The sequence below is a fragment of the Manis pentadactyla genome, chromosome X (assembly GCF_030020395.1).
Source record: "Manis pentadactyla isolate mManPen7 chromosome X, mManPen7.hap1, whole genome shotgun sequence".
Classification (NCBI taxonomy): Eukaryota; Metazoa; Chordata; class Mammalia; order Pholidota; family Manidae; genus Manis; species Manis pentadactyla.
Genome location: NC_080038.1, coordinates 71,767,882 through 71,787,390, shown reverse-complemented (window position 1 = coordinate 71,787,390; position 19,509 = coordinate 71,767,882). Strand labels below are relative to the sequence as shown.

Sequence of the window (19,509 nt, the reverse complement as noted above, 5' to 3'; positions counted from 1 at the left end):
CAAACACAGGTAAACTTTCCATTTGTTGGTGTCTTCTTTAATTTCTATCATCAGTGTGTTTTAGTTTTTCAAAGTAGATAACTTTCATCCCCTTATTTAATCTATTCTAATGTACCTTATTGCTTTTGAAAACATATAAATAGGATTTTTCTTTATTTATATTACAGATAATTTCTTACTAGTATGTATAAAAATTACTGATTTTTATACATTAATTTTATTCTTCAACTTTAATGAATTATTTGGCTGCATCTAACAACTTTTTGGTAGTCTTTAGTATTATGTATATATAAAATAATTTCATCTTCTAATAGAGATGTTACCTCTTCCTTCATAATTCTGATTATTTTAATTACTTTTTCTTGCCTGTTTATTCTAACAAGGATTTCCAGTACTATGTTAAATAGCAGTTGTGAGAGTAAGCACACTTGCCTTGTTCTGTATTTTAGAGGACATGCTTTCAAACTTTCACCATTGAGTATGATGTTAGCTCTGGGCTTAGAATAAATTACCTTTATTATTATGAGGTTTATTCCTTCCATATCTAATTTGTTAAGACTTTTTATCATAAACATGTTGAATTTTTACAAGTGTTTTTTGTTGTCCTTTGAGCTGATCATATTTTTTTCTTTCAATCTTTCAGTGTGATATATCACATTGATTGATTTGCATGTTAAACCATCTTTGTATTCCAGGTATACATCTCACTTGATCATGGTGTATGATCTTTTTAAAATACTGAATTTGATTTGCAAGTATTATATTGAGAATGTTTGCATCTATAGTTATTGGGGATATTATTCTATACCTTTCTTTTCTGATACTGTCATTTTCTGGTTTTGGTTAAGATAATACTGGCCATAGAAAATGAGTTTTGGAAAGTTCCCTTTAATTTTTTGGAATAGTTGAAGAAGTATTTGCATTCATCCTTCTTTTAATGTTTGGTAAAATCCACCAGTGAAGCCATCTAACCCTGGACTTTATTTGTTGGGAGATTTTTCATTATTCATTTAATCTCCTTACAAGTAATTAGTCTGTTCAGATTTTATATTTCTTACTGATTCAGTCTTAGTAGATTGTTTGTCTCTAAGTATTTCCGTTTTCTTCTAGGTTGTTCAGTTTGTTGGTGTATTGTTGTTCTTAGTAGCCCTTTATGAACTTTTGTCTTTCTATGATGTCAATTGTAACCTATACACTTTCATTCATAATTTTGTTAATTTGGATTATTTTTCCTTAGATAGTCTAGCTAATATTTTCTTTTCACTTTTGTTTATCTTTTTAAAATATTGGCTCTTAATTTGGTTAACCTCTTATGTTGTTTTCATGTTTTCTATTTCACTTATCTCTGCTAACTTTTGAATCAGTTATTCTTTTCCTAATTCTTTAAGGTGTGATGTTAGGTTATTTACCTCTTAGAACTTCTTTTGATACATTTCATAAGTTATCATATGCTGTGTTCCCACTTTCCTCTGTCTCAAGATACTTTATTTCTAAATAATTGCAGGATTTATAGAAAGTCAGATTCTCTTAAAACTAGAATTGAAAGATTCTGAAGAGGTGAATTAGTTTAAAAATACCTAAAAAAACAGCAACAAATTAAATTTAAAAGTTACTTAGCCAGCATCTGAGGCAATCATTTTATTGTACTACCTTATTTAATCTTCACCATAGCCCCCAGAAAGTGTGGATTATGATCCTTATTTTACAAAAAAAGGAAGAAAATCATTCAGAGTACTGATTTTCCTTGTTCACCCAGGCAGTATGATTATTAAACTCCCCAAATAACGTAGTCATTCATACCAAAAAAATTTCAATGTTTAGGCATTAGGTTATCCACCCACAGTTTTGGTTTCCTTCCTTATTTTGATTGAGCATGTCTTCTAGGAGATTATAAGAAAATGATTTTTAAATCATTAAATAGAAGATGAAATCTTCAATAAAATCTTAAAAATGTTTGATAATTTTGCTTGATATATAACTTCAGAATTTAAATTATGTTCCCTCAGTAATTTTAAGGGAGTACTCCATTGGCTTCTAAATTTCAGAGGTTGTATTGAGAAGTCTGATGCCATCATGCTTACCATATCTGTAGCCTAATTCCAGAATTTCCATTCCCCAGTACTTTTTATGATCCTCTCTTTATCTTCAGCATTTACACTGACATTTCTTATTGTTTGCTTTTATATTTATTGTGATAATTATATTTTAGACCCTTTCAATCTGAAAACTCATGTATTTTATTTACTAAATATTTTCCTTTGTTTGTTTGATACTTTTGTTCCTTTATTCTATGTCTTGAATTCTTACATTGGTTTTTGGTTGGGCCTCATGAAATGATCTCCTAGTAGTCCTATCTCTTTTCAACTGTATTTCTTCTCTTTGAATTTTTGTTCTACATAGTAGAAAGTTTCCTTGATTTAAAATTTCAACATGTCTACTGTATATTTTTAAATATCTATTAATTATTTATTTTTTAATTTCAAGTGGTCTTTCTTGTTCTTTTATTGTGTATATAGCATCCTATTCATATTTCCTGGGTATTGTATCTTCTCATTTCCCTTATGCAATTACTCATAGATATTTTTTGTCTGAAGATTTCTGCTTCCTTCATCACCTCTGTTTCCTTGTATTTCGGGGGTTTTTTTGCCTTGTTTTGTTTTGAATTTTGGGTAAAAGGATTTTCCCAAACACCTGATTACCTTGATTGTTCATTGGAGTCTAAAAGCCACTGAAGGTGGAGACTCAGAGCTTTTCAAGTCTATTCTTTAGCTCTTTCAGGCAATGATATGACGACTTTTTTAGGTATGCTTCAATTGTCAGTATATTTATGCTTTTATTTTTAGCTGGTCTGAGCCCTTCAAGAATTCTTCAGTATTGCCTATGGATATGTCTGGCTTCCAGTAATCTATTAACCCAGAAAATAAAGAGGTTTTGAGTACTCCCTGTTCAATCAGAAGGTATTTACTCATACAGTATTTGTTTTTCTCTGCCTGACTTTTTCATTTAGCATAATGCACTCAAGGTCCATCCATGCTGTCACAGAAGGAAACATTTCATTATTTTATGGCTTAATAATATTCCATTATATGTATATCACATTTTCTTTATTGATTTATCCATTGATGAGCACTTAAGTTATTTCCATACCTTGGCTATTGTGAATCATGCTCCAATGAATGTGGAAGTGCAGATACTCTTCTAGATTCTGATTTTATTTCCTTTGGATATATACCCAGAAGTGTGATTACTGGATCATATGACAGTTCCTATTTTAAATTTTACTAGGAAAATTCATATTATTTTCCACAATGGCTAGACAAATCTGCATTTCCACCAACAGTGCACAAATGTTCCCTTTTGTCCACATTCTTACTAACATTTGTTCTTTCTTGTCTTTTTGAGAATAGCCATTCTAACATGAGTTAGATGATATCTCATTGTTGTTTTGATCTGCGAATTCAAAATCTTAAAAATATTTTTCATGGAATTTAACAAGCTGATTCTTAAAATTCATATGGAAGTGTGAAATTGTATCTATGTATTCTATAATTTAGAAAAAATTGTGTGAGAATGACTTACAGCAGGTTCAAACATATTACACAGCCTGTATTAAAGTAGTATTCTGTTGGTTGAAGAGTAAGTACAGATTTACTTTACATAACCATTACTAAATTATTTTTCATCATATTCTTGAAAAGCTACTGTTTTTGGATGACTGTTTTTTTTTCTGTATAATGACTGAATTATCCAAATACAAACTAAATAAATATGTTATATGAGTTTTGTCTGTAGGCAAAGACACATTCAACAATGTACTGAACACAATGGTTTCTAGTCACAGAATATTATATGGAACAAACTTGAATTATATGCTCTATTTGGATGGGTCCAAAGGTTTTTCTTTGCATGCACATTCCAAGAGAAATGGATGTATCATTTTTCAATGTACTCTGTGTATTTGCTATTTCCACTTGTTTTGAAGTGTTCTCACAATTAGCTTTTATTTTGCCCTGAAGTTATTTTTGTGTGGTATGAGTTTATACTTAAGAGCATTCTAAGTGAAAGATATCCATAAATGTTTTTAGCTTGCCACCCCATTCCAAAGAATGAATCCCTCACAATTCTTTTCCAGAAAGTATCATCGTCTATTAAGACCTCAATTTACTTTTTGGGAGGTTGAAATAAACCATCATTACCATTAATTTTTTAAACTGTATTTTTAAATTTTCAAATTGCTGTTAATTATTTATATAAAGTAGTGTTCAATTAATATATCTTTTGTTCTATCTGTAAAATGTGTTTTGGCATCCTTGGGATCAAATGCATCAAAAGAGTTTAATTAAAATTAATAGAATATACTTTTTATTTAAGGGCTTTTCATTTATTGTAAAAGATTACAAGAATAAATTAAATTTTAAGTCAGAAATAGGAGTCTACAGTAACTGAACAAAATACAGCACTCAGAGACAGTTCTATTTATGTATGGGAATTTACTATTTAGGTAATGATTATATTCAAATAAATGGGAGAGAATGGCTGTCTTGCCAATGGGTTTCAGTCCCGGGAAAATTCACTATGGATTCAGTGAGACTGAGGAATGACAATGGAATGTTCTTGGTGTGAAAGGGTTTATTACCTGGCTTGTTCTCCCAGAGATTGGGTGAGCACTAGAATTATGTCTGCATCCAACAGTCTGCAGGTCTGTAATCCTCCTTCATCTCTGCCTCTGCCAAAAACACTGGGCAGAGCTCTTTATATAGTAACTCAGTCAATAGTAGCTTATAGCCTATGGGTATGGAAGCAGTAGCCTAGCAGCAAGCCAGACATATCATTAAGTAGATTAAGCTCAGGTGAGGATTCTGGCCATAGGAACCTTCACTATATCCGCACTCCACCCCTCCAGGATTCTAATCTCATGATCTACATGCTCTCAATCTTCCACAATGGTCCCTGTGTGAAAAAACTGGAGCTTTGTAACCAGATTCCACAATAGCAACAGAGGATAACAATATAGAGATAATAAAAAATTTAAGATACAATAAAATTTTGATACAGGTAACAAAAATTATAATAATCCTCAAGCCTGAGGAGTTTATTTCAGCAATATGAAAAACCAGTTCTACTCAGATGAGTTCATGACTCATATTTAGTAGTGGTATAGATAGGGAGCTTCATGAACCCCAGTGAGCAGCAGTTTTTTTGCTAGAGTATGTGTCCAATCCACAAAGACATTAAGGGTGTTTTAATGATACCAACATAGGTAAATATTGTCCATCAGGTAGGAATTATGCAATAGAGTGGTCCTGTAACAGGACTGTAGCAGGAAGGGTATTGCATCCAGGTCCAGTACACAATACCTTTACCTCTCTCCCTGTGGCGTTTACTGAGGGACATATATACAGTGCCACTGGAGGTGCATGCACTTGCCATAATGATAAAACAAAACTCCCCAATAAGATGCTTCTACCTTCTGGCCATTTGGGATATATATACTACTGTGATTCTTGGGGGCCACTCTGCTGTTACTCCAGGCATACATATCTTTATATAATGACTCAGTCAATAATAGCTTATTGCCTACTAGTGTGGAAGCATCGGCCTAGCTATAGACCAATTACATCACCAACCAATTTAGAGTTAGGTGAGATCCTGGCCATAGGAACTTCCATTTTCCCCACAAACCTCATTCATTCTTTTTCTCTCATTTTCCCACAGTATCCACAGGCATGGCAGGTGTTCAGCTGACAGTTTGCAGTGAACTATATTGTGATGTGTAGTTGCTTCTTAGATTTGCTGATTGTTTTTAAATTGAAACAGTCTGGGTGGAACAGTTTTTTACTTTAAGTGCCTGCTACATGACATTTTGACCTAAGCAGTTTACCTGCCATCTGCAGACAAACAGATATTTTCATATAGTTATAAACTATACAGACTTAAGCAAAGGCATGGATCTTTGTGGGCTTCAGCAAATTTTCATTATAAGTGGTTAAAAATTTTTGCTTGTGACAAGAATTTTTAAGATCTGCTTTCTTGGCACTTTCCAATATTAAATATGTTATTATTAACTATATAGTCAACATGATGTACATTACTTCCCCAAGACCATTTTATTTTACATGTAGAAATTTATACCTCTTGATCATCTTCACCCATTTTGCCAGCCCCTCCCCATAAGTATGGCAACTACCAATTTGTTCTTGGTATCTATGTTTGCTTTTTTTCTTTCTTAGATTCTGTATATAAGTGATATCATATGGTATTTGGCTTTCTTTGTCTGACTTACTTCAACTAGTATAATGACATCAAGGTCCATCCATGTTATCTCAAATGACAGTATTCCTTCTTTTTGTAGCAGAATAATATCCCATTGTCTGTGTGTGTTACACATTCTTTATCCATTCATCTATTGATGGACATGTAGGTTATTTCCATGTTTGGCTATTGTAAATAACGCTGCCATGAATATGGGGGTGGACATACCTCTTTAACATAATGTTTTAATTTTCTTCAGCTAAATACCCAGAATTGGAATTGCTGTGTCTAGTCACTAGTTCTATTTAAAATGTTTGAGGAATCCAAAAAAATAATCATAAAGACCAATGTTAAGGAACTAATTGCCTGTTTTCTCCTAGGATTCTCATGGTTTCAGGTGCTGCATTAAAATATTTTATCTATTTTTAGAATTTTTTTGCATGTGTATGTCCAGTTTTCCCAGCACCATTTATTGAAGTGACTATATTTTTGCCATTGTATATGCTTGGTTCCTTTGTCATAAATTAATTGACCATATAGGTGTTGATTATTTATACCCCTTCTATTTTGTTCTATTGATCCAGGTGTCTATTTTTAGGACAATACTATACTGATTTGGTCATTATAGCTTTGTAATATAATTAAAAATGAGGAGTGTGATATGTCCTTTGTTTTCTTCCTCAAGAGTGTTTTGGATATTTGGGATCATTGTGCTTCGATACAAATTTTAGGATTGTTTGTTTAATTTTGGAAGAAAATGCCTTTGCGATTTTGATAAGAATTGCATCGAATCTATAGATTGCTTTGGATAGATGGATAGGCTTTATACTAAAATTCATGGCATCTTTATTTTGACATTTGATTACTGAAGTACATTAATGTTATCATTTTACATTTTTGCAGAATACCTAGCATCCTATTTTGGGCAACATGGCTATCAATATTTTGAATAAGAAACAAAATAGATAGTGAACTTATGGTTTGGATACAGAGTGGCCTTAGAATTAATAAAACTGATATGCTGCACTGACCATTTCAGATCCTTCCGGGAGCATTCATTAAGCATCTGTGTTCCCAGAAGGAGCAATAGTAAGTATTAGACTATCAGCTTTACAAGGTGGAAACAGAGATACCCTATAGACTGCAGATTTCCTCCCCTGAGGGAGGCCAGCTACACGTCTAGTGGAATATAGGCTTAATGATTAACCCTACTGGGTTAAAGGAAACAAAACGTTTGGAATTTTGAGGTAGGAGAAATGTTTTCTCAAGCCTGATTTTTTTTCTATGAGGAATGAGTGTTTAGTGTAACACACTGGTCATTCTGCTTTTTTACTCTTCCCCATAAGTGATTTAATCTCAATGGAAAATTTGGAAGGAAAATCTTGACATGCACAGAAATAACATATATCTTCCTTTACATGTGGAAGATGGCTTGCCAATAAAATGGATGTATTCTGCTCTTCAACTCTATTCCCTATGTTTTAACAGACTGTTCCCATAGAGGAGGTTTATGGTTGATCATTAATGCCTGATAAGTATAAGTTGATAAATCTACCTAAAGTGTGGTTCTTATTAAGAACCCAGTATTCTCTATGTCACCTCTATTAGTAGCTTGTGGTATTTTTGTCTCTCATCTACCTCTACCAGGGAAGAACAGTTCACATAACAACTCCCCTGAGAAGTATTTTTCTCTAATAATCTCTACCTCCTGTAAACTCATACAGGAATTATTTCGGTTCATACTTGCCTTAGTATTTAATCATCATTGTCTTACATCATTCATTCTGTTATTAAGTATTTATTGAGTTACCACTGAAGGAAATACTGAGTATTGATGCATAAGAGGTAGATCCTGTCCTGAAATGACAGAGAATCTAAAGAAATATAGAGCAAAAAGAAACCAATAGTTTAAGAGGCATTAAAAGAGACAGAATTAAAAAGGAGAAGACACAGTTGGAAGGAGTATATTGGAGAGTCCATTAAAGCAGAATAATTTGGACATGATGTTACTTGGGAACATATGAAAATTCCATCTGAAAATGGGAGGTGAGAATCATGAGGAGTGAGGACAGAAGAGCAAGAAAACTAGTCTGCTGCAAAAGGTGTATAAAATGAAAGGGTGACGGGACTGAAAATGTAGGTTGCAACCAGGTTCTAGATGGTTGTGTATGTCAAACTATTTATTTACTTTTCCCCAGCTTTACTGAGATATAATTGACATAAAAGTTTGCAAATTTAAGTCGTGCAATGTGATGTTTTGATACACATATATATTGTGAAATGATTATAACAGTAAGGTTAGTTAGAACCTTTATCACCTCACATAATTAACATTTCTTTTTGTGTAAAGAACATGAAAGTTTTACTCTGAGCAACTTTAAATTCTGTAACACAAAATTGTTAACTATAATCACCATGCTGTATATTATATCTCCAGAACTAATTCATCTTATAACTGAAAGTTTGGACCCTTTGACTGGCATCTCCCATTTCCCTTACTGCCCTGCCCCTGGCAACCATCTTCTACTCTCTGTTTCAATTAGTTTGACTTTTTTAGATTCTACAGATAAGTGATGCAAAGTACTGTCTTTCTTTGCATGACTTATTTCACCTAGAACAATTCCCACAACTCTATATATGTTGTTGCTGATGGCAGGACCTTCTTCTATCTCATGGCTGAATAATATTTTAGTGTGTATTTCTGTGTGTGTTTGTGTGTTCATTATCTATTCATCCATTGATGGACACTTGGGTTGCCTCCATACCTTGGCAATTGAGACTAATGCTGCAGTAAACATGGGAGTGCAGGTAATCCTCTAGAGGCTGATTTTATTTCCTTTGGATATATATACAGAAGTGGGATTCCTAAATCATATATTTCCATTTTAAATTCTATTAAGATACTTCATATTGTTTTCAACAGTAACTGCACCAGTTAAAAGTCCCATCGACAGTGTACAAGTGTTCCCTTTTCTCCACATCATCACGTATCCTTATATCTTTTCCTTTTGATAAAAGCCACCCTAACAGGCATGAGGTGATTAGACACTGTGATTTTAGCTTGCATTTCCTTGATTATTAGTGATGTTTAGTATATTTTCATGCATCTCTTAGCCATTTGTGTGACTTCTTCGAAAAAATATTCAGTTGCTCTGCTCATTTTTTTTTCTTTGTGAGGGCATCTCTCATATTTATTGATAAAATGGTTGTTAACAACAATAAAATTATGTATAGGGGGGTCAATACTCAATGCACAATCATTAATCCACCCCAAGCCTAATTTTCATCAGTCTCCCATCTTCTGAAGCATAACGAACAAGTTCTTACATGGAGAACAAATTATTACATAGTGAATAAGTTACATGGTGAACATTACAAGGGAAGTCATCACAGAAGTTTTTGGTTTTGTTCATGCATTATGAACTATAAACAGTCAGTTCAAACATGAATATTCATTTGATTTTTATACTTGATTTATATGTGGATACCACATTTCTCTATTATTATTATTTTAAATAAAATGCTGAAGTGGTAGGTAGATACAAGATAAAAGTAGAAAACATAGTTTAGTGTTGTAAGAGAGCAAATGTAGATGATCAGGTGTGTGCCTATAGACTATGTGCTAATCCGAGCTAGACAAGGGCAATAAAACATCCATGTATGCAGAAGATTTCTCTCAGAACATGAGGGGGGAGGTTCTAAGCCTCACCTCTGCTGATCCCCATTTTCTCACCTGATGACCCCCTGTGACTGTGCCTGTCTTAGGTTGTTCCTCCCTTGAGGAATCTTACCTGTCTCTGGCTAACCAGTCATCTTCCGGGGACATACAGGGAAATGTAAAGTTGGTAAGTGAGAGAGAAGCCTTATTGTTTGAAAAGGTTAGCTTTTTACTTCTTTGCATATTTATGCCCTATGGCTTCTATGCCCAGCATTTGTCTTGAGGTGTCTTTACCACTTGGAAGAATTATGATACTCAGTAAATTCGACATGTGGCACGAACTCTATTTAAGGGTTGTTATAAGTAGGAAGAAGAAAAGCTATAGAAGTAGCAGGCAGAAGAAAACCTGGGAAGATTGATTATTTCTTTGAGATATCTTCTTGTAGAGTAACTTCAGCGTGGATAGGTTTTAAACTACTAATTAAATTGTGCGCACACATTAACATAATAGAAGTACAGTTATGTAACCAATGCATACCTGTAATTACCAGCCATCTCCAGTGAAACCAAGAAAACCAGTTAGGCACCTTAGGCATTTGTGAAAACTTATCTATGATATGGTGGATATTGTCCAACTGAACTTGAACAGTCTGAGAGAATTCAGATAATTTAACACAAGCCATTCCTGGGGACTGTTCACATCCTATATGTTCTTTTAACAGTAAATAGTCTATGGTTGTAAGATTTTGGAGTGCAACAATTTGCAGTTCTCCTAATTCTTGGTTGAGTTCCAACAGTATAGATCCAGTCAAATTTGTTGTTTTACTGTATGCACAGGCCAGCTTAGATATCTCCTTCATCATTCCCATGGCAAGTCCAGGAATTGGTGGGATGAGTGCATCTACACCTGTGGCAGTGCGTGGATCTTTGTTGGGGTATTTTTTTTGCTGATCATCTTCTGTCATGAGTCTTCCCGAGAGTGCTGATATTGGAAGTTCTTTTCATATCATATCTTCATTCATTTTCGGGGTAGCCAAATTAGGCTTTGATCCTCTGTATAAGCAGACCCTTTGCCTAAACTTTTATATGCCCTTTATATCATTGTGTAGAACTCATTGGAGGACACCACACAGGAACTACTTTTTTTTTTTATCAATAATCTACACTTACATGACGAATACTTTGTTTACTAGGCTCTCCCCTATACCAGGTCCCCCCTATATACTCCTTTACAGTCACTATCCATCAGTGTAGCAAAATGTGTAGAATCACTACCTGTATTCTCTGTGTTGTACAGCCCTCCCCTTTCTCCCACCTCCCTATGGATGCTAAACTTAATTCCCCCCTTTCTACCAACCCCCTTATCCTCCCTACCCACCCATCCTCCCCAGTCCATTTCCCTTTGGTACCTGTTAGTCCATTCTTGAGTTCTGTGATTCTGCTGCTGTTTTGTTCTTTCAGTTTTTCCTTTGTTCTTATATTCCACAGATGAGTGAAATCATTTGGTATTTCTCTTTCTCTGCTTGGCTTATTTCACTGAGCATAATAATCTCCAGCTCCATCCATGTAGCTGCAAATGGTAGGATTTGCCCTCTTCTTATGGCTGAGTAGTATTCCATTGTGTATATGTACCACCTCTTCTTTATCCATTCATCTATCAATGGACATTTAGGTTGCTTCCAAATCTTGGCTATTGTAAATAGTGCTGCGATAAACATAGGGGTACATTGGTCTTTCTCATACTTGATTGCTGCATTCTTAAGGTAAATTCCTAGGAGTGCAACTCCTGGGTCAAATGGTATGTCTGTTTTGAGCATTTTGATGTACCTCCATACTGCTTTCCACAATGGTTGAACTAACTTACATTCCCACCAGCAGTGTAGGAGGGTTCCCCTTTCTCCACAGCCTCGCCAACATTTGTTGTTGTTTGTCTTTTGGATGGCAGCCATCCTTACTGGTGTGAGGTGATACCTCATTGTAGTTTTAATTTGCATTTCTCTGATAATTAGCGATGTGGAGCATCTTTTCATGTGTCTGTTGGCCATCTGTATTTCTTTTTTGGAGAACCGTCTGTTCAGTTCCTCTGCCCATTTTTTAATTGGGTTATTTGTTTTTTGTTTGTTGAGGCATGTGAGCTCTTTATATATTCTGGACGTAAAGAATTTATCGGATGTGTCATTTTCAAATATATTATCCCATACTGTAGGGTTCCTTTTTCTTCTATTGATAGTGTCTTTTGCTCTACAGAAGCTATTCAGCTTAATATAGTCCCACTTGTTCATTTTTGCTGTTGTTTTCCTTGACCGGGGAGATATGTTCAAGAAGAAGTCATTCATGTTTATGTCTAAGAGGTTTGTGCCTATGTTTTCTTCCAAGAGTTTAATGGTTTCATGACTTACATTCAGGTCTTTGATCAATTTTGAATTTACTTTTGTATATGGGGTTAGACAATGGTCCAGTTTCATTCTCCTACATGTAGCTGTCCAGCTTTGCCAGCACCATCTGTTGAAGAGACTGTCATTTCGCCATTGTATGCCCATGGCTCCTTTATCAAATATTAATTGACCATATATGTCTGGGTTAATGTCTGGATTCTCTAGTCTGTTCCATTGGTCTGTGGCTCTGTTCTTGTGCCAGTAACAAATTGTCTTGATTACTATGGCTTTATAATAGAGCTTGAAGTTGGGGAGTGAGATCCCCCCTACTTTATTCTTCTTTCTCAGGATCGCTTTGGCTATTCGGGGTCTTTGGTTGTTCCATATGAATTTTTGAATTATTTGTTCTAGTTCATTGAAGAATGTTGCTGGTAGTTTCATAGGGATGGAATCAATTCTGTATATCACTTTGGGCAGGATGGCCATTTTGATGATATTATTTCTTCCTAGCCATGAGCATGGGATGCGTTTCCATCTGTTAATGTCCCCTTTAATTACTTTTAAGAGTGACTTGTAGTTTTCAGAGTATAAGTCTTTCTCTTCTTTGGTTAGGTTTATTCATAGGTATTTTATTTTTTTTGATGCAATTGTGATTGGAGTTGTTTTCCTGATTTCTCTTTCTGTTGGTTCCTTGTTGGTGTACAGGAATGCCACATATTTCTGTGTGTTGATTTTGTATCCGGCATTTTTGCTGTATTCCGATATCAGTTCTAGTAGTTCTGGGGTGCAGTCTTTAGGATTTTTTATGTACAGTATCATGTCATCTGCAAATAGTGACAGTTTAACTTCTTCTTTACCAATCTGGATTCCTTGTATTTTTTTGTTTTGTCTGATTGCCTTGGCTAGGACTTCCAGTACTATGTTAAATAACAGTGGGGAGAGTGGGGATACCTGTCTAGTTCCCAATCTCAGAGGAAATGCTTTCAGCTTCTCGCTGTTCAATATAATGTTGGCTGTGGGTTTATCATAGATGGCCTTTATTATGTTGAGGTACTTGCCCTCTATTCCCATTTTGCTGAGAGTTTTTATCATGAACGGATGTTGAAATTTGTCAAATCCTTTTTCAGCATCTATGGGGATGATCATGTGGTTTTTGACTTTCTTTTTGTTGATGTGGTGGATGATGCTGACGGAATTTCGAATGTTGTGCCATCCTTGCATCCCTGGGATAAATCCCACTTGGTCACGGTGTACGATCCTTTTGATGTATTTTTGAATTCGGTTTGCTAAAATTCTGTTGAGTATTTTTGCCTCTACGTTCATCAGGGATATTGGTCTGTAGTTTTCTTTTTTGGTGGTGTCTTGGCCTGGTTTTGGTATTAGGATGATGTTAGCTTCATAGAATGAGTTTGGGAGTATCCCCTCCTCTTCCATTTTTTAGAAAACTTTAAGGAGAATGGGTATTATGTCTTCCCTGTATGTCTGATAAAATTCCGAAGTAAATCCATCTGGCCCAGGGGTTTTGTTCTTTCGTAGTTTTTGTTTACCGCTTCAATTTCGTTGCTGCTAATTGGTCTGTTTAGATTTTCTGTTTCTTTTTGGGTCAGTCATGGAAGGTTGTATTTTTCTAGGAAGTTTTCCATTTCTCCTAGGTTTCCCAGCTTGTTATCATATAGGTTTTCATAGCAGTCTCTAATAATTCTTTGTATTTCTGCGGGGTCCGTCGTGATTTTTCCTTTCTCGTTTCTGATACTGTTGATTTGTGTTGACTCTCTTTTCCTCTTAATAAGTCTGGCTAGAGGCTTATCTATTTTGTTTATTTTCTCGAAGAACCAGCTCTTGGTTTCATTGATTTTTGCTATTGTTTTATTGTTCTCAATTTTATTTAATTCTTCTCTGATCTTGATTATGTCCCTCCTTCTGCTGACCTTAGGCCTCATTTGTTCTTCTTTTTCCAATTTCAGTAATTGTGACATTAGACCGTTCATTTGGCTTGTTCTTCCTTTTTTAGATATGATTGGATTGCTATATACTTTCCACTTACGACTGCTTTTGTTGTGTCCCACAGAAGTTGGGGCTTAGTTTTGTTGTTGTCATTTGTTTCCATATATTGCTGGATCTACATTTTGATTTGCTCATTGATCCTTTGATTATTTAGGTGCGTGTTGTTTAGCCTCCATGTGTTTGTGAGCCTTTTTGCTTTCTTTGAACAGTTTATTTCTAGTTTAATGCCTTTGTGGTCTGAAAAGTTGGTTGGTAGGATTTCAATCTTTTGGAATTTAATGAGGCTCTGTTTGTCTCCTAATATGTGGTCTATTCTGGAGAATGTTCCATGTGCACTTGAGAAGAATGTATATCCTGTTGCTTTTGGATGTAGAGTTCTGTAGATGTCTATTAAGTCCATCTCTTCCAGTGTGTTGTTCAGTGCCTCTGTGTCCTTACTTATTTTCTGTCTGGTGGATCTGTCCTTTGGAGTGAGTGGTGTGTTGAAGTCTCCTAGAATGAATGCATTGCATTCTATTTCCTCCTTTAGGTCTGTTAATATTTGTTTCAGTTATGTTGGTGCTCCTGTATTGGGTGCATATATATTTATAATGGTTATATCCTCTTGATGGACTGAGCCCTTTATCATTATGTTATGTCCTTCTTTGTCTTTTGTTTCTTTCTTTATTTTGAAGTCTGTTTTTTCTGATACCAGAATTGCAACACCTGCTTTATTCTCTCTGTTGTTTGCTTGAAATATCTTTTTCCATCCCTTGACTTTATATCTGTGTGTGTCTTTGGGTTTGAGGTGAGTCTCTTGTAAGCAGCATATGGATGGATCTTGCTTTTTTATCCATTCTATTACTCTGTGTCTTTTTATTGGTGCATTCAGTCCTTTACATTTAGGGTGATTATTGAAAGGTATGAAATTATTGTCATTGCAGGCTTTAAGTTTGTGTTTACCAAAGGTTTAGGGTTAGCTTCTTTACTATCTTACTGTCTAACTTAACTCGCTTGTTGAGCTGTTATAAACACGGTCTGATGATTCTTTATTTCTCTCCCTTCTTATTCCTCCTCCTCCCTTCTTCATATGTTCGGTGTTTTGTTCTGTGCTCTTTTTAGGAGTGCTCCCATCTACAGCAGTCCTTGTAAGTTGCCCTGTAGAGGTGGTTTGTGGGAGGCAAATTCCCTCTACTTTTGCTTGTCTGGGAATTGTTTAATCCCTCCTTCATATTTAAACGATATTTGTGCTGGATACAGTAGTCTTCTTTCGAGGCCCTTCTGTTTCATTGCATTAAGTATATCATGCCATTCTCTTCAGGCCTATAGGTTTTCTGTTGAGAAGTCTGATGATAGCCTGATGGGTTTTCCTTTGTAGGTAACCTTTTTTTTCTCTCTGGCTGCCTGTAATACTTTGTCCTTGTCTTTGAGCTTTGCCATTTTAATTATTATGTGTCTTGGTGTTGCCCTCCTTGGATCCCTCGTCATGGGAGTTCTGTGTACCTCTGTGGTCTGAGAGGCCATTTCTTCCCCTAGTTTGGGGAAGTTTTCAGCAATTATTTCTTCAAAGACATTTTCTATCCCTTTTTCTCTCTCTACTTCTTCTCGTATATCTGTAATTCGTATTTGTTCCTTTTCGATTGGTCACTCAGCTCTCTTAAAATTCTTTCATTCCTGGAGATCCTTTTATCTCTCTCTGCATTAGGTTCTCTGCGTTCCTGTTCTCTGTTTTCTGGTCCATTAATGGTCTCTTGCATCTCTTCCATTCTGTTTTGAAGTCCTTCCAGAGCTTGTTTTATTTCTGTATTCTCCTTCCTTAGTTCTTGCATATTTCTCTGCAAGTCCATCAGCATGGTTATGACTTTTGTTTTGAATTATTTTTCAGGAAGACTGGCTAAATCTATCTCCTCAGGTTCCTTCTCAGGGGAAGATGTAGCACGTGCCGAAGCTGTCTGGGTTAGTCTTGTCTGGATCATATTTTTTTGCCTTTTCATGTTGACAGGTGCTATTGACTGTCAGCTGGGAGGGCCAAAATTTTCACTTGCTACTGGCCTTTCTTTACTGGGACAACTGCGACCCCTAGTCGCTTGTGTTTGGTAATTGCGTGTAGACTGGTTCTTTGTGTCTTGCCTGGCCGGAAGGAAGGAATTTCCCTTTCTGTGGGCGGAGTTTGTCTCAGGCTGCTTCTCTGCTTTCTCAGCGCCTGGAGGTTTAATGGATGCGGGGGCTGTTTGGCTGTTTACCTCCGTGAGGGGTCTCAGAGCTGTTGCCCAGGGGGTTAGTGCGCCCGGTTTTCCTGTAATTTCTAGCTGCTGTACTATGACCTGTGTTGTTTCCGTCAAGCTGTTAAGTCCCTGTCCCTTTAAGACTTTCAAAAAGCCCCCGCTTTTCTTTGTCACAGTGGCATCAGCTTCGGCACCTGCTCAGAGGTCTTGTTGCCCTGTTTCCCCAGTATCCAGGGCCCCCCGCCCACGCACTGTGTCTGTGCTCTGGTAGGGGTGGCTGGGGCTGGGTGTTCAGCAGTCCTGGGCTCCGTCTCCCTCCCGCTCTTCCTATTCTTCTCCCACTGGGAGCTGGGGGGAGGGGCGCTCGGGTCCCGCCGGGCCGGGGCTTGTATCTTACCCCTTTCACCAGTCGCTGGGTTCTCACTAGTGTAGCTGCAGTCTGGCCACTGTCCTGCGTCTTCTGGTCTATCTTTTAGGGCTAGTTGTGTTTGTTGTATTTTCAAAAGTATATATGTTTTTGGGAGGAGATTACCACTGTCCTACTCACTCCGCCATGTTGGCTCCGCCCCTGCTTTGCTCATTTTTAAATCAGATTTTTTTTTACTATTGAGTTACATGAGTTCCTTATAAATTTTGGATATTAATCCCTTATCAGATATATGTTTTGCAAACATTTTGTCCCATCTTAGGTTGCTGTTTCAGTATGTTGTTTACTTCACAATGCAAAACCTTTTAAGTTAGATGTAGTCCCACTTATTCATTTTTTGCTTTTGTTACTTGTGCTTTTGATGTCTAATACAACAAATACATGCCAGTATTAGTGTCAAAGAGCTTTTTCCCTATATCTTCTTCTAGGAATTTTTTGGCTACTTTTGTTCTTACATTCAATTAACACAATCGCTATATAATGAAAACAAAGTGGTTTCTTTTGTCACAGAAGAATTTGCTTTTATAAGTTTTGGACTTGGATAGAGTCACTAACTGATCATTGACACTTTGTTGAATATTTAAGGCATACATTAAGGCTGAGAGATTGCTATGATTATCTCAGTAGAATTTATTTTCTTAGCAGTTCTATAAAGTGTTGCATTTTATATTATTTTAATTATTTTTAATTGAGATATAGTTGATATCCAATACTATATTGGTTTCAAATATAAAACACAGTGATTCAACACCTGCACACATTATTAAATTCTCACCTCAACTAGTGCAACTATTATCTGTGAACAATGAAAGATGTTGTAGAACCATTGACTATAGTCTCCATGCTACACTTCTATCCTATGACTAATTTATATTATGATAGTTGTTTTGTGCCTTTTAAAAATTATTTTTGTAACAGCAAAATTTCAGCTGCAGAGTGAATATTTGTTTAAAATAAAGATAAATACTAGTCAATGATGATTGAAAGAAACCAGGTAGAATAAATGATGACATTGAATTATTAGCTCATATATTATAATATCTTTGTATGGGGGTAACTACACTTACCATGATGAGCATTTAGTAATATATATAATTATTGAGTCACTGTGATGTATATCTGGAGCCAATATAATATTGTATAACAACCTGGGGGATCATGGGAAGATGGCGGCATGAGTAGTTTAGAGGAAACCTCCTCCCCAAAACATATATATTTATGAAAATACAATAAATACAATTATTCCTAAAAGAGACACCAGTGGATGCAGTACAACAGCCAGGATAGATCTATGTCTGTGAGAACTCAACATCACGAAAGGGGGTAAGATGCAAGCTGTTGCCAGGTGGGACCCGAATGTTCCTCCACCCCAAAACCCGGCGGAAAGAAAGGAGTCAGAATGGGGAGGGAGGGAAAGCCCAGGACTGCTAAACAACCAGCTCTAGAAATCCACACCTGGACCACAGACACAAGGTGCATAGGGTGCTGGATATTAGAGAAATGGAAAAGCAAAACCTGTGGGCAGGTCCTCACAACCAGCGCCCCTGAGATAAAAGAAAAGTGAGTGCTTTCTGCAAGTCTTAAAGAGACAGGGACCCTATAGCTGGATGAAGTTGTCCTGGCACCCATAGCCAGCAGCTGGGAATCCCGGGGAAACTTAGGTGCCCTAAACCCCGGGGAGGCAGTGCAGCTCTGAAGTGCCTCATGGTGCTAAGAAGCCTACCAGTCATTCCTCCAACTGGCACAGAACCCGACACACCGGTCCAGTAGCGGGAGAGTGGCAGAGCATGCCGGGGAAGGCAGTGCCAGAAGGTACTGGGAGCACATATGTGCACCAGCAGTGCCAGACGGGACCAAGAGAGGCTTGTGCAAGCCAACAGAGGTGCAACCAAATAGCCCGGGTGCGGCTTGTGCAGACCAGTGGCAGTGAAGCCAGAGGAGCCCAGTAGAGGCCCGCACAAAAAAGCCTCGCACACACTTGCAGCAGAGACAGAGGGAGCAGGTATGCCTCCAGGAGCTGATCAGAATCCCAGCCCAATGAAAAGCCACCTGGGCAGGCCCCAAAGCCACTGCTGCCACACAGCAGCACGGCAGGGGTGCTACTAGCAGAGAGGAGCGCATCTGGCATGCCTGCCACTCCCTGCAGGGCTCTGTGCTGCTCTGAAAGACACCCCACTGACAGCAGCTTAGGAGATTAACCCGGTGGCTGCTCCAGGAGTGCAGGTAACCATCACAGGCAGCAGAGAAGGGCAAGGCAACTAGCAAGCAGGAAAGGACTTTCTTCTCCCAGCTGACACACGCACAACCTGCCTACAGCCACCGCTATCACCATGAAAAGGCAAAAAAAAAAAAGTCCAATCCAAGATAGTTCAAACAACACCTGAGAAAGGATCTGAAGAGGTAGACCTATCCAGTATCAGTGAAAAAGAATTCAAAATAAAAACCATAAACATGCTGACAGAGCTTCAGAGAAATATGCAAGAGCTAAGTGATGAAGTCTGCAGGGAGAGTACAGATGTCCAGAGGGAGATTAAAGACATAGGGAGGGAGATTACAGAGGTGAAACAAACTCTGGAAGGATATATAAGC

General features: G+C 36.8%; 1 long non-coding RNA gene across 1 annotated transcript in view; it reads left to right on the top strand.

The window, feature by feature from the left end:
- Positions 1-19,509, top strand: part of LOC130681860 (uncharacterized) — a 139,467-nt gene that overhangs the window by 45,722 nt on the left and 74,236 nt on the right. The gene's annotated exons all lie outside the window — the stretch shown is intronic.